Source organism: Impatiens glandulifera, chromosome 1 (assembly GCF_907164915.1).
Source record: "Impatiens glandulifera chromosome 1, dImpGla2.1, whole genome shotgun sequence".
In the NCBI taxonomy this organism is placed as follows: domain Eukaryota; kingdom Viridiplantae; phylum Streptophyta; class Magnoliopsida; order Ericales; family Balsaminaceae; genus Impatiens; species Impatiens glandulifera.
Window position 1 is genome coordinate 5,033,159 of NC_061862.1, and position 14,452 is coordinate 5,047,610.

Below are 14,452 nucleotides of genomic sequence, written 5' to 3' on the forward strand. Positions count from 1 at the left end.
GAGCAATGCTTTTAATAATTATCTTTGTAGTTATCTTTGTAGTTCCAGAATATTTCAGTTTATGTTCGAAGTGTCAATCTAAGCAAATAAATGGATTTATTCATCTTTTGAAAAAGACTTGTGACATCTGTTATGTCAATGACACTACTTCGTTTCGTTTTATCTAATCACTTTTTTTTTTGGTGAAAGTTGCTTTTCTATTCGAAATATATATTCCAAAAAATGGTTTCTTAATTACAATATTGATTTAGACCCTCAATTCTCTTTTCTATAATCACTTTTAATACCTGTTCCGGAACGATAGGACAAACAATTATGTTATTACTAAACTTACTAAACTTGTTGAAGAGATGAAATAGAACCAAGTTATATCTTTTTTAATGAGAGGTTGAATCGAACTACGAATTAAATCAGTTTCTCGTAAACAAAGAGCACAATGCAAATAGTTTATGCAACTTCAACATCGATTGGTAAACGTGATTTAAAAAAATCTATTAGATCGTGTTCTTTCTCTGCTTGTTTTTTGTTTTTGAACCGATGTGGGCCTTCTTTACATTCTTTCATAATTATTAATTATTAACCTGTCTTTTATGATAAAATAAATTAATGAAAATTATAATAATATTATATATTTAAATTTAACTTATTGTAAAACTAATAATTTTTAACTAATATTTAATTTTTTTTCAAGTATCTTATATAAGAGTTATAATATGATTTAATTGAGTTATACAAAGACCTTACTTTGCTGGTCTAGGATATGATTAAATTAAGTTATAAAATCTATATTTGTAAACACAACTATAATATTATCGAATCAAGTTTTGGAATATTTATATATTTTTTTAATTTAGCAGAGTTTAAATTTTAAATTTTTATTATTGACAAAAATTTAATTCATATTATTTATTAATGTATTGTTTGAATTATATTTTATTTTATTTTTTTTGTAATAAATAAAAGTATTTCACTCTTTATTTGGCATACTTCCTTTGATTTGTAATCCTTCAAAATTATTTTCGTTTAGATGCGCAGATTAATTTTTTACATCATAGTTAATTGTGTTCAAAATCAAATTCTTACATCCTAATTGTTCTATGCATGACAAGGGACCTTATCTTCTCTTGCCCCCTCTCTTAAGAAATCATTTAGTTAGAGGAGCGAATAAAAAAGGGACAAAGGCCCTACTAACTAGAAGCCACAACATGTCTTCTATTTTTTTCATTTTAATAAGTTAGTTAGTTTGAGAAAAAAAATCAAAATTAAAGTGTTTTTAGTGAAAATCAAATATTTAAAATAAAACTCTTTTTATTGAAGCTAAACTAATAAATCATTGTAATAGTTTTGTTATTAACATTTATATATAAGTTTGATAAAATAATATACTTAAAAGTATCAAATTCTTGAAAATATTATTGAATTATCCTATTCTTTAAATAAAAGAAGAAAAAACCATTAGGCTCAATAATGACAAAAAAAGTGTGATGTCCCACATTGTTAGATGAAGTGAAAATAAGGATCCGATATTATTATAAGAGGGGAGTTGGTGATTAGAAAAAATTAGGAAACAAAGCACTGAACACAAAGCGAACTATTATTTCACCTTTTACTAAAGAATCTCGTGTGTTCTTTACAATATGTGGCATACGCCTAATTATGTTTGGTCCTCTAATCAGAGGCACCCTACAATTGAGTTTACACTTTGAATTTTTCTTATCTACAAAAATTTAATTCATAATAATTATTAATGTATTATTTGAATTATACTTCAAAAAATTGTAATAAATAAAAGTATTTCACTCTTTATCTGTCATACTCCCTTTTAATTGTAATCCTTCAAAATTATTTTCGTTTAGATGCGCAGCAGATTAATTTTTTACACCATAGTTAATTCTCTTCAAAAATAACTTCTTACATTCTAATTGTTCTATGCATGACAAGGGACCTTATCTTCTCTTGCCCCGCTCTCGAAAAGACTCAATCATTTAGTTAGAGGAGCGAACGAAAAAGGGACGAAGACCCTACTAACTAGGAGCCACAACATGTCTTTTATTTTTCCATCTTAATAAGTTAGTTAGTTTGAGGAAAAAAATCAACAAATATCATTGTGTGCAAACCGGTAAAGTACACAACATAAAACTACACTATTTTCCCTTCGGTCGTCGGCGTACGCTTCGGAGAGGAAAAAGGGTAAAAATAATTTGGACCATTTCTCGATTTGTGCGTGTCATTCTTGCGCAGGGGCCATGCTAATCTTCTCTGTATCGTTCAAATTTTATCGAATGTCCCCGAAGGGACATAACCATCTCTCTCATTTTTAAAAAGACTTCATTCTTAAGTTAGACGAGCGATGTGGGATCAATTTTAGAAAATGAATGGACAACTGCTATTTTTTGTGATCGACTACTAGAGTTTTTTTCTAGGAATGCATGTGTTCTATATAGAGAATGAGGATATTTCAAAGTATGCCCTCAATTTATAGGGTTTTTTCTTTTGAGGGAATATTGATTTTATGAGAGAAAAAGAATGGGGAGCTACCCATTATGTCATGTTGATAAGGTGTCCAAGGGCAGAGCTAGGATTTAAAATCTAGTCGAGCTAAGTTATTTCCATAAAATTTACCCGGCTAGAATGATAATAATATGAAAAAAAATATACGTAGTTTACGGTCGTTAGGTCCCTTCATCGACCGAAGAAATCAATAGATACGATATTTCTCCCCGTCGTTATTTCCATTCGCGTGCAAACTGTTTTGAGTTACCCGGGCTGTACATAGACACTCCCTTGAAGGTGTCGATGCCTCTGTTAATCTAAGTAACATTCTTCATAATGATTATAAGATAAGTTTATTAAATATCAAATACGAGTCATATACCTTGTTTGAAAGTACAAGTTATAACCACCATCATAGTAATAACTTCAATCCAAATTAAAGCGTTTTTAGGGAAAATCAAATGTTAAAAATTAAACTCTTTTTATTGGAGCTATACTAATAAATCATTGTAATAGTTTGTTATTAATATTTGATAAAATAATATATAGTTAAAAGTATCAAATTCTTGAAAGTATTATTGAATTATCCTATTCTTTAAATAAAAGAAGAAAAAACACCATTAGCCTCAATAATGACAAAAAAGTGTGTTGTCCCAAATTGTTAGATGGAGTGAAAATAGGGATTCTATATTATTATAAGAGGGGAGTCGGTGATTACAAAAAATTATGAAGCCAAACACTGAAGACAAAGCAAACTATTCTTTCTCCTTTTTTTAAAGAATACCGTGTGTTCTTTGCAATACGTGGCATACGCCTATTTTTGTTAGGTCCTCTAATCGGAGGCACTCTACAATTGAGTTTAAACTTTGAATTTTTCTTATCTACGAAAATTTATTTCATATTATTTATTAATGTATTATTTGAATTATACTTAAAAAAAGTTGTAATAAATAAAAGTATTTCACTCTTTGTCTGACAACATACTCCCTAATTGTTTTGCGCATGACTAAGGACCTTATCTTCTCTTGCACCCGCTCTCACGAAGACTCAATTATCTAGTTAGAGAAGTGTTATCCACAATGGTATTCTAACTGATGATAAATATATATGTAAGTGTTTTATCTTAGTTAGTCGATGTAGTATGTGTCTTAAGGAGGTGGAGACGATGTAGTATGTGTCGCTGGTATTTAGTGTATTATTTGGAATATTACTTCTATTTTTTGGGTTATGTCGGGAATCATTGGTGCGTATTGAGAATCGTGGATTGAGGTAGCTAGATTTGTGGGTTTGAAACTATGAAGTTATATCTCTATTATTTTCTAGTGGATAATTTGGTTAGAGAGAAATGGTAGATCTTTTAACAATCTTAAATGACCGTTGCAGATCCAACACAATGTTATCACCATAACATTATATGATGTTCGATGTGGGAAGCCGGTAGATTCAGTCGGAGAGCTCATTTCCTTTTTGGAAGATCTCCGCACATGTTAATTTTGTAATATTTGTGTGATTTTTTTTTATAAATTTAAAATTTTTGTCGTTATGTGTAAACGACTATCCATTCATAATATTATTGCATGAATCATTTATAAAAAGCATCATAGAGTTTTATTTCAGGGGTGGGAAAGTTTAAAAGCGATAGAGCTTGGATATCAATCCTCCATTAAAGCTTCAACCAACATTTTGATATTTTTTTTTTCAGGTGGAGTAAAACGGGACAAGCACCCAGAAAGCTTTAAAAATCTTCTAGGAAGCATTCCCGATCAATTGTAAATGATTCCGGTTTTAAGCTTTAGCCGATCCTTTCTTTGTGTGGTCACGTTCCGAGTATTCTTGGTCAGTTTAGTAGCTTGACCAGCTAGTTTTCTTAGTCGGTCCTTTTGTTTATCCGGTCCGGTTCCTTGTTCCTGCATGGAAAGTTTATTTAAGTTAGGTTTATTTGAACCGGTCTAATTTTATCTAACAATTTCTCCCTTTTTGATTATTTTATTTAAAATTATCAAAATCATGTAAGTTTGCAACCGTAGGCCAGTTGTTTTGTTTGTCCGGGTTTTTGAAACTGACTTAGGAGAATTTTTCGAAAAGTTTTGAGAAAAATTTTGGAAGAGTCTTTATCTTTTATCTTATCAATTTCTCCCTTTTTGATTATTTTATTTAAAATTATCAAAACTAAGTAGAGATGCAAAAGATGGCCGGTTTCAAAAATAGCTTTATATATATTATAGATAACCGAAAATGACATAATATACATATAAAAACACTAAGGCAAAATAAAGGAAAGATAGTCCCTATTCCGAGTCCGAGAAGTCATATATGATCCGCTTTTTCTTCTCCGGTTGCGGTCGACTGGCCGGTTCAGAGACTCGTTGTCTTGTAGACCGGGACTGCAGTTGCTCTTCAACTTCCTCTTCGACTTGATCAGCCTGCTGCGGTATACTTGAGATGACTGTTTCAGTGACCTCATTGAGTAGGTCGGCTATTTGAACTTTCTTTGAGGCTTCCCTCTTTCGCTTTTTCGGCGCTGAAGCGGAGGCGGCCGCCTTTTTCTTCTTGTTTTCTTCTGCGAAGCCGTCCAGCCTTCGTTTTTCCCTTTCCAACCGCTCAGCATCCTTCGCAGCTTGAGCGACTGCTTTCTTTGTAAGTCCCGGGAACTTAGCCTCTGCTTTTCGAAGTCGCTCGGCCTCCTCTTCTTCTTCGGTGAGTTGAGATGATCGCGGTGCTTCCTTCTCTTTACTTGCTTCGGCATCCAGCGCATCCTGGACCCTCTTAGCTGCTTGAGCATCAGCCGCTACAGCCGCGACGTCCGCGTTCATCTTTACCCTTAGCAATTCGGCAACTTGTTCGGAAAGCGCCTTAAGTTCGGCCTCGAGACCCTCATTTTTCTTCTCGAGTTCGGAGACCCGTCCGAGTGTTGTGCCGACCAGGTCATCACCCATCGTTGTCAATCGTTGATCGGTCTCTCTTTCAAGCCGGTCGAAGTCTTTCTTTAACTCGGAGGTCAAATCCTCCAGAATTGCGGTTCGCTTAACATATTTACTGCGCTGAGCCGCCTCTTCCTACAGATCTCCGTCCATTTCTGAGAGTCGGTCCCGATTGTTATCCAAGAGATACCTTGTGGTGTCGGCGAACTTGAGTGCCGAGCCAATGATTCTTTGGAATCTCTCCTTGAATGGCTGAACCGCGGAGTCTTCAAACTCTTGAATACGGCTATCAATCCGTTCTGCGGTTGAGTCTTCAAACCTTTTAAGACGGCCCTCAACCCATTCCTTTGTGAAGTCTGATGCGGAGACTTCCGGTTGTGAAGGAGGGGATTGCCCGGTGAGTTTAGGATCCGCTCTTTCATCGGATTCTTTTGATGCCGCATTCTCCCTTGGAGGTGTTGGACAGTGATCCGGAATTGTTTCGATCCGGGGAGCAGTATAGACCGGTATTTTTCGTTGACTGCATATTGCTTCCAGCCGATCAATTTCTTGAATTAGGTTCCCTTTGGCTTTTTCAAGCCTTTCTAACACCCGCGGTGTTAAGGTGTCTTCCGGTCCCACCGCTTCGAACTCCTCCGTAATTTTCCGGATGCGTGTGGTTAGCTTCCGTAGTTGGACCTTTGGTATTAAGAGGCAGGTTCGGTATAATACCTCTTGAATTGTGTTGGAGTTTGTGAGATTCATCATCAAGTCCTCCACTTCCTCTAATCTTTGGATGCATTCCAAGTTTGTGTGGCCCGGTAGGATTTCCCTATACGGTGTGCCGAACCGGTGCTCGTGCCATTCCAGGTATAGCTCCTCAATCGACTCGGCTCGCTTTTTGGCGCCTCGAAGAAGTTTCAGAGATATCCTATCGGCCTCTGCTTCTTCGGCCTCTTCCTTCTCTTTGTCGCCGCCTTCATCATCGGCTTCTTTATCACCTTCACCATCCTCTTCACCACCCTCGGCGGTCTCAGGATTGGCGTCAGGACCGGTATTATCGGGGCTCTGGCCCGAATGCTCGTCCTCATTGACCGATCTTTCGTCCTCGGTCTTCTCTGTATCGGTTCTGTCAGGTTGGGAAGCCGACTCTTCATCCTCCGTCTGGTGCGGAGGTTCCGAGAAAGTTACTTTCTCTTTTCCTTTGCTTTCGGCCTTTGCTTTGGCTAGGGCCGCTTTCTTGTCGGCTTTCTTCTTTCGGCCACTTGTGGAACCGGGGGTCGGCTGCTTCCTTTCTAAGAATTGTTTCGATCTGATGAGGCATCTATTTGCGACGATGACGCCGGGACCGATGCTGAGATTGTGGTGAAGGAAAATCTTACCGAGAGGAAAGGCGTATCCCCATGACCGGTTTGAATCTGGTTTCACCATATCCATCAAGTTGTTGAACACCGTTTTTGCCCAGTTGACCTTTGTTCCCTCTATCAGGCCGATCAGCATCCTGATTTTGTCCCTTGTTAGGCTGCTATAGTTTCCCCTCTTGCCAGAATCGCCCTTGCGAAGATGTCACATATTGGGATATACTCCGGCTTCAACGTTGATTTGCTGCCGGATACTTTTATCGGCTCCTTAGTCGCCGAGAGAATCTGGCAAGCCGCCTCAAAGGTTTTGAGCTCTATGTCTGCCGTTGCATCCTGGCCGGTTGTTGGAAGGCGCAGGCTCTCTGCCACCGATGCCTCGGTGAGTTCTATTTCAGTACCGCATACAGTTGCGGTGATTTTGTCATTGGAGATAGTTGCGGTGTTGAAGAATTCCTCGACTGCATCTTTGTAGAGCACATGAGGACCGCCAAGAAAATATTCTAGACCGGTGTTGACTACCCGGTCAATAACCTCCTTTGCCTCGGACGTACCTTTCAGCCGGATTTCCTCGAAATCCACCTGAGATAGGTGCTTAAACAAAGCCGAATCGCGCCCCATCTTAGAGATTTTGAGAGAGTTTGAGAAATAACCGCTTCAGAGAGTTAGAGAGCTTAGAGAGAGAAAGCAGATTCGCGTGAGAATGAAATAAAGTGACCGAGAGTCCCTTTTATAGATTCGGTTTGGAAGCCCAACCGTCCCATCAATATTGGGCGGGAGTTTTCCCTCCAAGCTGAAAGGGCGGCAAACCATGGGCGGGAATGAAGTAGGCGCCAATCCATGGGCGGGAATTTTGAGCGTGAAAGTTCCCTCCAAAATTTTTCATTGATGACGCACTCTTCTTTTTGAGACCGATTGATGGTGCGGTTTCTAAGTTTAACCGGTTATTTTGAATGATCAGAGTGTTTGCAATCTTTTTATTTTAAGCGATTTTATGTGACCGGATAAGGACACGGTTATAGTTTGAAGATGTTAACCGGTTACTTAGATAAATATTCAAAGTATTAAGAAGACCCGGTCATTTAAACTGAAATGATATTTTATTCAAGAGACAATACAGAGAAAGAACTGAAGGATGATGCGAAAATAGGCACTTAAGAAGTAAACACCATTCTGGAGAACTTCTCTTCCACCGCATCTGCATCAAGAATGTTTGAGGGGGATGCCGGTGTACCCGGTCCAAACTCTGGCCGGTACTTGAGAATCAACTTGCTTATGTGAGGTGCATAACCGAGACCTTTCTTGGTCAGCACCATGTTCTTCAGGTTTTGAAAGATGACCGCTGACCAATTGATGGTCGTTTTGTTGAAGATGTGGGTCATCATGTTGTAGGTATTCTTTGAGTACCGCTGATTTGGGGACTGACAAAGAATGGACCGAGTGACAATTTCAAGAAGGAGCTGAGCATTGCGACCGAGGCGGGTTTTTAACCCAAAGTTTTCCACTGGATCAAGGTTTCCAGAGAAGAGTAGTCCATAGTAGAATGCATCAATTCCCTCCATAGTCGGGAAATCAGAGAACCCTTCTGTGGGCAGACTGAGAAGGGAGGCAAATTCGGCTTCATCAAGCCAGAAGGTGTGGTCCCTTACCGTAGAGACAATGTAGTCGCCCCTGATGCAGGCACTTCTGAAGAATGCCTTGACATCCTCAATCAGTATGGGACCGGATTCTTCGAGGAAGGTTCGAAGGCCGGTATCAATAAAAGATTCAAACATGTTTTTCTTTGTATGATTTCCGTCCCATTCTTCCATACATGAGTTGAAATCGATGCTTAGAAAGTTTCCCAAAGTTCGGCTCGGCATGATTACGGTATTGAGAGAGATGGAATTCAAAAGATTTCAGAAGTGTTTTTATGCTTTCGGATGTGGTAAGTTGATTAGAAGATGGCTCCTTATATAGGATCGGTTTTGGAGGGAAAACTTAACATTGATTGTCAGTTTTGTTTTATTAGATAGAAGAATCTTTATGTTTCCAAGGTGCATGGGGATGAGGTAGATTGCAGAGCCCGAGGTAGGTATTAGTTGAAAAGTAACCAAGTTAGTTGGATATTAAATGTTCAGGTGGTTGAGAGTTATCTCATTAATTAAGGATTAAATGCACTAATCATAACCGAGATTAATTAGTTGAGACCGAAAATAACATGGAACAGTGCCGAAATGGCATGAATAACAATGAAGAAAGCATGAAATCAAAAGAAACATAAATGAAACCAAAGGGGACATAGATGAAGCCGAAACGATCAAACATGGGTTGGATAAAGATACACCCGGTGCATGAAGCAAAACGACAGGGTGCAGGAAGGAGTGACTCAGGGTGCATAAGAGTTGACGACACCGTTGTGGCGGTTTCTTCTCCTCCAAGCTCTCTCGAACCGCCCATAAAATGAGTCGGTTACTTCTTTAGTCAGCACCTGGGCTTGGTTCAAACCTTCTCCGGGACAGGTTGGGACTCCAAGCTCCACAAGGAGATAGCTTAGTTGGGGGATGAAACCGACTGATCGGATGCCGACCATCCAGATAAGGATGTCAAAGAGCACCCTGGACCAGTTTACCGGTGTGCCGGTGATTATAGCCGCCATCATGTTGAAGTTCGAGGTACTGTAGGTATTTGTGACATCCTTTCCGAAGATGCTCTTACCGATCACATCATTGAGAAGCTGATATTCAGCTCTCAAGTGTGATTTTGTACCGTGATCCTCAACCGGTTCGTCAGACCGTGCGAAGGCGACGGAGATCTCGGCCTTTATGTCGACTGGAATTTCTAGATCCGTTATCTCGTGCCTTGGCAGGCTAAAACACCGCGCAAAGTCCCTTTCGGTGAAATCAAAGACAATGCCTCCCACTTTGGATTGAATGTGAGTTTCAAAGTGGGGGGTACCTCTAAACACCCTGGCGTGATAGAAGAACTCCAGAATGGATTCATGATAGATGGTGTGTTTGTCGTCTAGGAAACACTGAAGGCCGGTTTCCTCCAGAGATTTGATTACCTTATACACCTCATATTGCTCTGTGTTTGAACAGGATTGAAAATCAACCTGAAGGATGTTGGGAAACTGAGACATTTTTGCCTTAGTGAGAGGACGTTCTTTTGTCTTGTGAATGTTTTGGTGAATGTTTGATTTACTTAAATACTAGTTTAGGGATTATCCTAGTGTCAACGTATTAAATGAGATGATATCTATTAACTTCAGGATAAAGAGTATTGCATGAAATAGGTATGTTTGCAGTATAGGTTGTTGGTCATAGGCCTGGACTGTGAAAGATATCATCAGATCTTCAAGTCTTTTTAGGTGCGACCATTTACTTTGAAAGGGCAATGTTTCAGAACAGACATCTATAAACACTGATAATTATTCCACTTCTGTTTAAAATTCAAATAATTTAAGATAACCTGCTTCCGAACCGGTCAGTCATCAGTTGTTCATCTCGATGCGGTTATTTGGTGCATGCACCAAGTAGCCGGTCGGTTTACTCTATCTGATGAACTGGGCAGTTCTTCCATAGGTATCTTGAAAATTCAAAGTTCAACAGCTTAGGAGGAACTACCGGTTTTATCTGTCCGAACCGGTTTCCCTTTAAGCATCCTTAGGAAGGATCTGACTAATGTCGGTTAAACCGAGAGTAAGTCTGAATTGAGAGAACTTAGCTTCCTGTAGAGGCTTTGTGAAGATATCGGCTACTTGTTGATCGGTCGATACGTATTCCAGTCGGATATGCTTCAGCGTGACATGTTCCCGGATGAAGTGGTGCCGTATGTCGATATGCTTGGTTCTAGAATGGAGAACCGGATTGTAAGTTATTGCTATGGCACTCGTGTTGTCACAAAAGATCGGGGACTCTTCGGCTATGACACCGAAGTCCTTCAGCTGTTGTTGTATCCAGAGGAGTTGTGAGCAGCAACTTCCGGCCGCCAGATATTCAGCTTCTGCGGTTGATGTGACCACCGATGTCTGCTTCTTGCTATGCCATGAAACAAGCCGGTCACCTAGGAACTAACATGTACCGCTGGTACTCTTTCTGTCAATCTTACACCCTGCATAGTCTGCGTCTGAGTAACTTGTTAGATTAAAGGATGAGTCCTTTGGGTACCACAGACCGACATCAGGTGTGCCCTTTAGATACTTCAGTATCCTTTTTGCGGCTGTGTAGTGGGATTGTTTTGGATTTGCTTGGAATCTCCCACATACACCAACTGCAAACAAAATGTCCGGTCTACTCGCTGTCAAGTATAGGACAGATCCGATCATGCCCCGGTATGCAATCTGGTCTACCGATTGGCCCTCATCATCTCTGTCCAATTTAATTGATGAGCTCATTGGAGTAGCCGCTGAGGAGCATGTGTCAATTCCAAACTTCTTTAGAAGTTCCTTGGTATACTTAGGTTGGCTTATGAAGGTTCCTTCTTTGAGCTGTTTAACCTGAAGACCTAGGAAGAAACTTAATTCTCCCATCAAACTCATTTCAAACTTGTCAGTCATCATTTTTGAAAACTTATCACATAGCTTAGGATCAGTGGAACCGAAAATGATATCATCTACATAGATTTGAACAAGTAGGATATGTTCCTTCTTTTCAAATTTAAACAATGTTTTATCCACCGAACCGATGGTGAAATCATGTTGTAATAGAAATGCGGTTAGTGTATCATACCAGGCTCTAGGTGCTTGCTTTAGACCGTATAGAGCCTTATTTAATCGGTATACATGGTTTGGAAATGCAGCACTCTTGAAACCGGGTGGTTGTTCAACATATACCTCTTCACGTAGGTCACCGTTCAGAAATGCACTTTTAACATCCATTTGAAAAACCTTAAAGTTTTTGAAGGCAGCAAAGGCTAGAAAAATTCTAATGGCTTCAATCCTAGCTACAGGGGCAAATGACTCTTCAAAATCAATGCCTTCTTCCTGTTTGTAACCTTGTGCCACTAATCTGGCTTTGTTCCTCGTGACCAAACCGTCCTCATTGAGTTTGTTTCTAAATACCCATCTTGTTCCTATGACCGATTGATCCTTCGGTCTTGGAACTAGGTACCAGACTTTACTACTCTCGAACTGGTTTAGCTCTTCTTGCATTCCCAAGATCCAATCCGGATCTGACAATGCTTCATCTATTCTTTTTGGCTCAATCTGGGATATAAATGCGGAATTAAAGTATCCTTCCAGAAGTTGACTCCTAGTTCGAACAGGTTTTGAAGGGTCACCTATAATTTGCTCAGGAGGATGTTTACTATTTCTTCTGAGATTCAGTTCAGGGATGTCTACCAATTACCGTTTACTTGATCAAGGCTAGACATGTCGGTAGGCTGAACAAGTTTGTCAGACCGACCGACTTCCTCGGATTGGACCGAAGTGTCAGCTTCCTGTTGTGGAACAGCTTGATCCGGCTGGGTTTCAATGTTACCCATTTGGTCATGGAAAAACCGCCTGAAGACTGGAGTCTCATCTTCACTGTCAGAGTGAATGTTATTATTTTCCAATCTGTTGTGTAGATCAAAGCATGAAGCGGTATTACTTTCAACCGATTCATCGAAAACAACGTGAATTGTTTCCTCCATGGTTGCAGTTCTATTATTATACACTCTATATGCTTTACTTACTGCTGAGTATCCTAGCATGATCCCGGTATCGGTTTTTGCATCAAAAACAGTGAGTTGGGTTTTACCATTATGTGTATATAACACTTACAACCGAAAATCCTGAGGTACTTAAGTTTGGGAACCCTGTTAAAATAAACTTCGTACGGTGTTTTATTGTGAAATTTGTTTATTAAAGACCGGTTTTGTGTATAACATGCGGTGTTGATAGCCTCAGCCCAAAATTTCTGAGCAATGCCGGAATCGGCTATCATGGACCGTGCGGCTTCCTTGAGAGTCCGGTTTCTTCTCTCGGCCAGGCCATTTTGTTGAGGAGTCCTAGCACTAGACAACTCGTGTCTAATGCCAGATTCATCAAGATATGCGGTTAATGTACTATTGGTAAATTCGGTACCTCGATCACTTCGAATGTTATTAATGCGAGTTGATTTTTCATTTTGTAGGCGCTTAAGAAGTGTAATCAGGTTTGATACGGTTTCACGTTTAGATGGTAGAAATATTACCCATGTAAATCTAGAATAGTCATCAATAACTACCATGGTGTAGAGCATACCTCCTAGGCTAATGACCTGAATCGGTCCAAACAAATCCATGTGAAGAAGATCTAAGCATCGGCTAGATTGGATGTTTCCTTTACTCTTAAAGGTTGACCTAGTTTGCTTACCCATTTGACATGGTGAACAAACCTTATCTTGATTAAATACTATATCAGGAATGCCCTCAACTAGCTTTTTACCACGAATGTAGTTTAAAGTTTTCATGTTTAGATGGTTTAGTCTCTTATGCCACAACCAGGTTTGATCGGTCTTAGCTATCATGCATATAGGATATTCTACTCTAGTTTTCCAGTCTACCTTGTAAATGTTACCTATCCTATTTCCGGTTAGTAGTACAATACCTTGAGAGTTCTTAACTAAGCATGCATGTTTAAGAAATTCTACCGTGTATCCGGCATCACACATCTGACTAATGCTAAGTAGGTTAAAACGTAGGTTTTCAACTAGAAGTACATTATCAATAGTTAGGTTACCATGGAAAATCTTACCCTTGCCCACAGTTTTACCTTTTGAGTTGTCACCGAAGGTGATTAGAGCACCGGTTACTGTTTTGATATCGGCTAGCAAATTGCTGTTTCCGGTCATGTGCCTGGAGCAGCCGCTATCCAAGAACCATTTAGAGTTTCCTAGCCGTTTCTTTAGATCCTGCAAAATGTACATATTTACACCTATTTGGTACCCACATTTACTTGGGTCCACATGCGATTAGTCCCTTAGGTATCAAAACCTTGATAAACCGGACGGTCTTCTTTGCTAGGGTTTTAATTGTCCTTTTGGCACTCGGTCTCGTGTATCTCGGTTTTTCTACATAGGTCTTAAATGGTGATGGTCTTTGGTTCGGTAATCTTTGGTTTGACCTACGCGGTTCAGGAAAGGCTTTCATATGTTTGAGGATTTCGGCTTTTCTTTTCACAGGGTCAAGCCATTTCTCAGATTCGGTTGGACCAACATAGTCGTATTTTAGCTTTTCTTCCCTATAGTATGCGATCTCCTCTTCTTCAGCGGTCCAGGAGCTTTTAAGGAATTTTATAAGGGGAAGGTTACCTTTTGTAGACCTTACTTTCTCTACGGGTTTTCGGTCTTTGGAGCTAACCTCTGTATATCCTAGGCCAAACTTGTAACGAGGGTGTCTGTAATGACTACACATTTTCTTTACTATATCACTAGATCTCTTATATGCGGCCATCTTATATTGAAGTCGGGCATTTTCTTCCTCGGTCAGTTCTCTAGTCAGTTCACTAGATTGTTCGGTCTTAGGATCTAACTCGGTTTCTAAAGTATGAGTATCATCAGGTTTTGCTATCTCCGGTTCGGTTACAATGGGTTCTTCTAGTTCTGTTGGAATAGGTATTATAGGATCGGTTCTAATGTTGAGGTGCTTAGGCAGCATGGCTAGCTAGTAGGTTCCTATATTCTTCTACCATGTCATTCAATGCATTATATAATTCATCTTTAGTAAATTCTTCACAAGGAGAGTCAAATACCTGTTCTT

At 39.4% G+C, this 14,452-nt stretch overlaps 3 non-coding genes across 3 annotated transcripts; 2 read left to right on the forward strand and 1 right to left on the reverse strand.

The window, feature by feature from the left end:
* Window positions 1–1,565: 1,565 nt before the first annotated feature.
* On the forward strand, window positions 1,566–1,681 carry LOC124922976. The gene has a single exon (XR_007098020.1). It is a non-coding gene; the product is annotated as a U5 spliceosomal RNA (small nuclear RNA).
* A 514-nt stretch (window positions 1,682–2,195) lies between these two features.
* Window positions 2,196–2,298, reverse strand: LOC124923020. The gene has a single exon (XR_007098061.1). It is a non-coding gene; the product is annotated as a U6 spliceosomal RNA (small nuclear RNA).
* A 925-nt stretch (window positions 2,299–3,223) lies between these two features.
* LOC124922969 lies at window positions 3,224–3,338 on the forward strand. The gene has a single exon (XR_007098013.1). It is a non-coding gene; the product is annotated as a U5 spliceosomal RNA (small nuclear RNA).
* Window positions 3,339–14,452: the final 11,114 nt, after the last annotated feature.